Source organism: Eretmochelys imbricata, chromosome 1 (genome assembly GCF_965152235.1).
Source record: "Eretmochelys imbricata isolate rEreImb1 chromosome 1, rEreImb1.hap1, whole genome shotgun sequence".
In the NCBI taxonomy this organism is placed as follows: Eukaryota; Metazoa; Chordata; order Testudines; family Cheloniidae; genus Eretmochelys; species Eretmochelys imbricata.
Genome location: NC_135572.1, coordinates 2,735,336 through 2,742,862, shown reverse-complemented (window position 1 = coordinate 2,742,862; position 7,527 = coordinate 2,735,336).

Genomic DNA, 7,527 nt, shown 5'->3' with positions numbered 1-7,527 from the left:
CCATGACTTGTAGGAAACATTGACCAATGGAGCACCATTAAATATGGAATTGGCGTTAATAGGGTCAGTTGTTCATAATTTACTTCTCTGAATCATGTAAATCTCATTTTTCAGTGTGTGAAGAATGAACGATCTGCTTCACCCATGAGAACAGCCTCCAGTAGTCCATGTAGTGTCCCATATTTACATTCTCTCTCCATCCAGGCATTTGTATTGTGACCATCACCCTAGACTCTGGGCACATACAAGAAATCAGGGGAATGTACAGTACATATAAGACACACCACTCTACTTCAGAGTTGGACACCTTCTCCCCTACTCCATGTCAGATTTCAACACAATCGACTTCACCAACCCCTCCACTTCCTCCTGCTGGGCATTCTTGAGGGGTTAAGAAGCTCTAATAACCTATTTGGCACCTGACCTGAAGGACCATTGAGGAAATAGATACTTTCAAATCTGGCAGGTGGGGCGGGGGAGGATTTGTTCATGGCTCTCTTGCTTTGTTCCCTCTCCAGATGGAGGGAGAGAACAAGCAGGTACTACATCTCCTGAAAACGTACCTGGAATGATCCATTTAAAATTATAGACATTGTAAGTTAGGCAAGGAAATGTGTTAGGTTATCTTTTGTTTTGGCTTGTGAATTTTCCTATGCTACATAGGTAGTTTTATTCCTGTTTTTCTAACTGTGAAACTGAGCCAGAGGGGAATCCTCTGTGTTTCAAATCTTTTTATTACCCTGTAAAGTTACCTTCCATCCTGATTTTGCAGGTGTGATTCTTTTACTTTTTGGTTTCCAAATAAAGTTCTTCTTTTAAGAACCTGATTGATTTTCAGTGTCCTGACGACAAAGGGTCTGGTCTGTGCTCACATTGCTAACCAATTGGTTGGGATATTATTCTCAAGCGTCCCCAGGAAATGGGGGTGAAGAGGCTTGGGGGATATTTTGGGGGGATAAGGATTCCAAGTGACCCATCCCTGAATTTTTGTATAAATCACTTATTGGTGATAGGAATACCGTCCAAGGACTAGGAAAGGAATTTGTGCCTTGGGGAAGTTTTTAACCTAAGCTGGTAGATAATTTCATGCAGATCCCCACATCTGTACCCCAGAGTTCAGAGTGTGTGGAGGGGAACCCTGACAGTGTAGCCAGCCAGCTCTCTTGACTTTGAACCACCTTAAATTGTGTTTGATGAAAGCATCTTCCAGAAATTCTTCCAGATCTAGATCCACAAAGGAATTCATGTAAATACTGAATTTAGGCTCCACTGCCTTTTTCAAACCCCGGCTCATCTGCTGTCCAACCGTGTAGGAGCCTAAGATTCCACCAGTAGCCTGCACAAAGTAACCTGAATGCTGATGCTGCTCCACAGCTAACGAGCTGCTCAGAGTCTTTGCTCAGGCCTCAGTTCTGGTGGGTTTCTCCAACGAGATGTTCCTCTCACCCATCTGCCCTGCAAACCCGCTCTGTTAGGGGTTCTCTGACCATGCCTCCTGGATGGGGCCTTGCAGGTCATGAATGTACGTGTGCATGTCTCTGTGTGTGTGTGTACATGGGTCCGTGTGTGTCCATGCGTGTGTGCGTGTGTGTGTGTGTGTGGATCCATGTTTGTGGGTGTGCGCTCATGGATCCATGGGTGTGCGTGTGTGCGCATGTGGGACCATGTACACGTGTTTTCATTTGCGTCTGTTTGTCTGCATCCCCAGAAAGTAGGGAGGAGGGGTTTTGATTCATTAGGAACTGGGGAAAGGGGGACGGCTACACAGGAAGGCTGGGCTCCACCAAAATCAAAATGGAACCAGATTGCTGGCACTTGAAATTAAGAGAGTCATAGAGCAGTTTTTAAACTAAGTGATGCAGGAAACCTGAGAGGTGCAGAGGAGCATGGTTATAGTGACTGTGAAATGCTCAGGGAGATTAGAGAGGCTGTTAAAATAATTTAAAAAAAACCACACAAAAGCATTAATAATAATAGGGGATTTCAACTATCCCCATATTGACTGGGCACAAGTCACCTGAGGATGGGATGCAGAAATAAAGTTTCTTGACACCTCAATGACTACTTCTTGGAGCAGCTAATCAGCAAACCCACAACGGGATAGTCATTTACTGAATTAGTCCTATGTGGAGCACAGGATCTGGTCCAAGAGGTTGTCATAAACATAAAGGGAAGGGTAAACCCCTTTGAAATTCCTCCTGGCAAGAGGAAAAACTCCTCTCACCTGTAAAGGGTTAAGAAGCTAAAGGTAACCTTGCTGGCACCTGACCAAAATGACCAATGAGGAGACAAGATACTTTCAAAAGCTGGGAGGAGGGAGAAAAACAAAGGGTCTGTGTGTCTGTCTATATGCTGTTTCTACCGGGGATAGAACAAGAATGGAGTCTTAGAACTTTTAGTAAGTAATCTAGCTAGGTATGTGTTAGATCATGATTTCTTGAAATGGCTGAGAAAAAGAATTGTGCTGAATAGAATAACTATTTCTGTCTCTGTATCCTTTCTGTAACTTAAGGTTTTGCCTAGAGGGGTTCTCTATGTTTTGAATCTAATTACCCTGTAAGGTATCTACCATCCTGATTTTACAGGGGGGATTTCTTTATTTCTATTTACTTCTATTTCTATTAAAAGTCTTCTTGTAAGAAAACTGAATGCTTTTTCATTTTTTTCAGATCCAAGGGTTTGGGTCTGTGGTCACCTATGCAAATTGGTGAGGCTTTTTATCCCACATTTCCCAGGAAAGGGGGGGTGCAAGTGTTGGGAGGATTGTTCATTGTTCTTAAGATCCAAGGGTCTGGGTCTGTAGTCACCTAGGCAAATTGGTGAGGCTTTTTACCAAACCAGGTCCAGGAAGTGGGGTGCAAGGATTTGGGAAGTATTTTGGGGGGAAAGACGTGTCCAAACAGCTCTTCCCCAGTAACCAGTATTTGTTTGGTGGTGGTAGCGGCCAATCCAAGGACAACGGGTGGAATATTTTGTACCTTGGGGAAGTTTTGACCTAAGCTGGTAAAGATAAGCTTAGGAGGTTTTTCATGCAGGTCCCCACATCTGTACCCTAGAGTTCAGAGTGGGAAAGGAACCTTGACAGAGGTGAATATAGCTGAAGCATGTAGGAATGAAATCAAGAGGGCCAAATCACACCTGGAGCTGCAGCTAGCAAGAGATGTCAAGAGGAACAAGAAGGGTTTCTTCAGGTATGTTGGCAACAAGAAGAAAGCCAAGGGAAGTGTGGGCCCCTTAATGAATGAGGGAGGCAACCTAGTGACAGAGGATGTGGAAAAAGCTAATGTACTCAATGCTTTTTTTGCCTCTGTCTTCACTAACAAGGTCAGCTCCCAGACTGCTGCGCTGGGCATCACAACATGGGGAATAGATGGCCAGCCCTCTGTGGATATAGAGGTGGTTAGGGACTATTTAGAAAAGCTGGACGTGCACAAGTCCATGGGGCCGGACGAGTTGTATCCGAGAGTGCTAAAGGAGTTGGCGGCTGTGATTGCAGAGCCATTGGCCATTATCTTTGAAAACTCGTGGCGAACAGGGGAAGTCCCAGATGACTGAAAAAAGGCTAACGTAGTGCCAATCTTTAAAAAAGGGAAGGAGGAGGATCCTGGGAACTACAGGCCAGTCAGTCTCACCTCAGTCCCCGGAAAAATCATGGAGCAGTTCCTCAAAGAATCAATCCTGAAGCACTTACATGAGAGGAAAGTGATCAGGAACAGTCAGCATGGATTCACCAAGGGAAGGTCATGCCTGACTAATCTAATCGCCTTCTATGATGAGATTACTGGTTCTGTGGATGAAGGGAAAGCAGTGGATGTGTTGTTTCTTGACTTTAGCAAAGCTTTTGACACGGTCTCCCACAGTATTCTTGTCAGCAAGTTAAAGAAATATGGGCTGGATGAAGGCACTATAAGGTGGGTAGAAAGTTGGCTAGATTGTCGGGCTCAACGGGTAGTGATCAATGGCTCCATGTCTAGTTGGCAGCCGGTGTCAAGTGGAGTGCCCCAGGCGTCGGTCCTGCGGCCGGTTTTGTTCAATATCTTCATAAATGATCTGGAGATTGGTGTGGATTGCACTCTCAGCAAATTTGCAGATGATACTAAACTGGGAGGAGTGGTAGATACGCTGCAGGGCAGGGATAGGATACAGAGGGACCTAGACAAATTGGAAGATTGGGCCAAAAGAAATCTGATGAGGTTCAATAAGGATAAGTGCAGGGTCCTGCACTTAGGACAAAAGAAACCAATGCACAGTGACAGAGTAGGGACCGAATGGCTAGGCAGCAGTTCTGCGGAAAAGGACCTAGGGGTGAGAGTGGATGAGAAGCTGGATATGAGTCAGCAGTGTGCCCTTGTTGCCAAGAAGGCCAATGGCATTTTGGGATGTATAAGTAGGGGTATAGCGAGCAGATCGAGGGACATGATCGTTCCCCTCTATTCGACATAGGGAGGCAACCTAGTGACAGAGGATGTGGAAAAAGCTAATGTACTCAATGCTTTCTTTGCCTCTGTTTTCACTAACAAGGTCAGCTCCCAGACTGCTGCGCTGGGCATCACAAAATGGGGAAGAGATGGCCAGCCCTCTGTGGAGATAGAGGTGGTTAGGGACTATTTAGAAAAGCTGGACGTGCACAAGTCCATGGGGCCGGACGAGTTGCATCCGAGAGTGCTGAAGGAATTGGCGGCTGTGATTGCAGAGCCATTGGCCATTATCTTTGAAAACTCGTGGCGAACCGGGGAAGTCCCGGATGACTGGAAAAAGGCTAATGTAGTGCCAATCTTTAAAAAAGGGAAGAAGGAGGATCCTGGGAACTACAGGCCAGTCAGCCTCCCCTCAGTCCCTGGAAAAATCATGGAGCAGGTACTCAAAGAATCAATCCTGATGCACTTGCATGAGAGGAAAGTGATCAGGAACAGCCAGCATGGATTCACCAAGGGAAGGTCATGCCTGACTAATCTAATCACCTTTTATGATGAGATTACTGGTTCTGTGGATGAAGGGAAATCAGTGGATGTATTGTTTCTTGACTGAAGCAAAGCTTTTGACACGGTCTCCCACAGTATTCTTGTCAGCAAGTTAACGAAGTATGGGCTGGATGAATGCACTATAAGGTGGGTAGAAAGCTGGCTAGATTGTCGGGCTCAACGGGTAGTGATCAATGGCTCCATGTCTAGTTGGCAGCCGGTATCAAGTGGAGTGCCCCAGTGCTCGGTCCTTGGGCCGGTTTTGTTCAATATCTTCATAAATGATCTGGAGGATGGTGTGGATTGCACTCTCAGCAAATTTGCGGATGATACTAAACTGGGAGGAGTGGTAGATACGCTGGAGGGGAGGGATAGGATACAGAAGGACCTAGACAAATTGGAGGATTGGGCCAAAAGAAATCTGATGAGGTTCAATAAGGATAAGTGCAGGGTCCTGCACTTAGGATGGAAGAATTCAATGCACCGCTACAGACTAGGGACCGAATGGCTAGGCAGCAGTTCTGCGGAAAAGGACCTAGGGGTGACAGTGGATGAGAAGCTGGATATGAGTCAGCAGTGTGCCCTTGTTGCCAAGAAGGCCAATGGCATTTTGGGATGTATAAGTAGGGGCATAGCGAGCAGATCGAGGGACGTGATCGTTCCCCTCTATTCGACATTGGTGAGGCCTGATCTGGAGTACTGTGTCCAGTTTTGGGCCCCACACTACAAGAAGGATGTGGATAAATTGGAGAGAGTCCAGCGAAGGGCAACAAAAATGATTAGGGGTCTGGAACACATAATTTATGAGGAGAGGCTGAGGGACCTGGGATTGTTTAGTCTGCAGAAGAGAAGAATGAGGGGGGATTTGATAGCTGCTTTCAACTACCTGAGAGGTGGTTCCAGAGAGGATGGTTCTAGACTATTCTCAGTGGTAGAAGAGGACAGGACAAGGAGTAATGGTCTCAAGTTGCAGTGGGGGAGGTTTAGGTTGGATATTAGGCAAAACTTTTTCACTAGGAGGGTGGTGAAACACTGGAATGCGTTACCTAGGGAGGTGGTAGAAGTTTTTAAGGTCAGGCTTGACAAAGCCCTGGCTGGGATGATTTAATTGGGGATTGGTCCTGCTTTTGAGCAGGGGGTTGGACTAGATGACCTCCTGAGGTCCCTTCCAACCCTGATATTCTATGATTCTATGAAGCACTTGGTAATAAGGACAATAATCTAATTCAATTTAACATCCCTGTGTTGGGGAAAATACCACAGAAGCCAAACACTGTACCATTTAATTTCACAAAGGGGAATGACACTAAAATGAAGAAGATAGATAAAAAAGAATTTGAAAAGAACAGCATGAAAAGTGAAATCCTGCAAGCTGCATGGAAACTACTTAATAGAGTGTAGGCTCCTTTTACTAGACTGGCCTCTGAACTTTATTGGGAGTGTACCAGCTGGGAAGATCCTGTCTGATGCCTTGGGGAAAGAGTGACACTCTCCTTCTTCCAGGAATCTTAGAATCACAGGAAGTGCAGGGGGAGCAGGTGGTAGGCTCCATTTTCAGAAGAGGAGTGAGATTGCTAGTGTGGAGCTCTGTCCACACGGAGAGCTGCTGCTAGGAAGCCAAGAGCCGCTGCTAAGAGCCCGCTGGGGATCTGATCGAGCGGGGAGCCTCAGAGGCTGTTGGTGGCTTCCCTGGAGCCAGGTCAGAGACTGTTGCTGTGCCTGGAGCCGAATGAGGTGGGCCTGCTGTGGAGGAACTGTGAGTAACCCCCACCCTGGTTGGGAAAGCACAGGCAAGGGAAGGGGCACCGCAGAGAGGCTGAGTCTGAGGAGAGGCAGCTTGATCTTCCCACCAAATTAGAACACAGAGCGGCTGACATTTGGTGGGGCCAGCTCCAATCGTCAGAGGGGTTATGCAGCTTGTTGCCATGGCTGGACTGATACACAGATCCAACAGAGCGCTGTCTGCAGCTGCAGATCTCCAAGGACGCCCATGCAAGCAAATGTCTAGGAAATGCAATCCAGAGTATACACTTTGGGGTGGGGTACATGGAGGCAGTGTAAATGCCAATTAAGAAAGTTTCATGTCTCACTATAGCCCATGTTTGTTAATTGCTTTTATTCCACTGCCCTCTCTGGATTTAAATTAGTAGTTGCTTATATACTGTTACTTTAAGTTGTTAAAGAAAGGTGTGTTAACTCTCTTTTAAGTATATTGCATGTATATTAATTATAACTGGTATTTTTGAGTTAGACCCTGTCATCAGACGTCACCGTTACGGTGCTCTGCTCCGTCCAATGTTGATAACCGTTCAGCTGTGCGCGTGTGCTCCCTCTGCATGCTGTCCCAGTTCTGCGCAGGTAGCTGACACAGCTCGCCCGAGAGAACCCCCAACGACCACAGACTCAGATAAGGTCTGTAGGCACCCGGCAAGGTTTATTGACAAATGAAGCAGGGTCTCTAGCTCCCTGGATCAGATGTCTACAGTTCTGCTAGTACATGAGTGTCCCCTGAGGGTGGATTCAGCTCAGTCAGTGGTAGGAATTTCCTCTGCCCTCTTGGCAGACA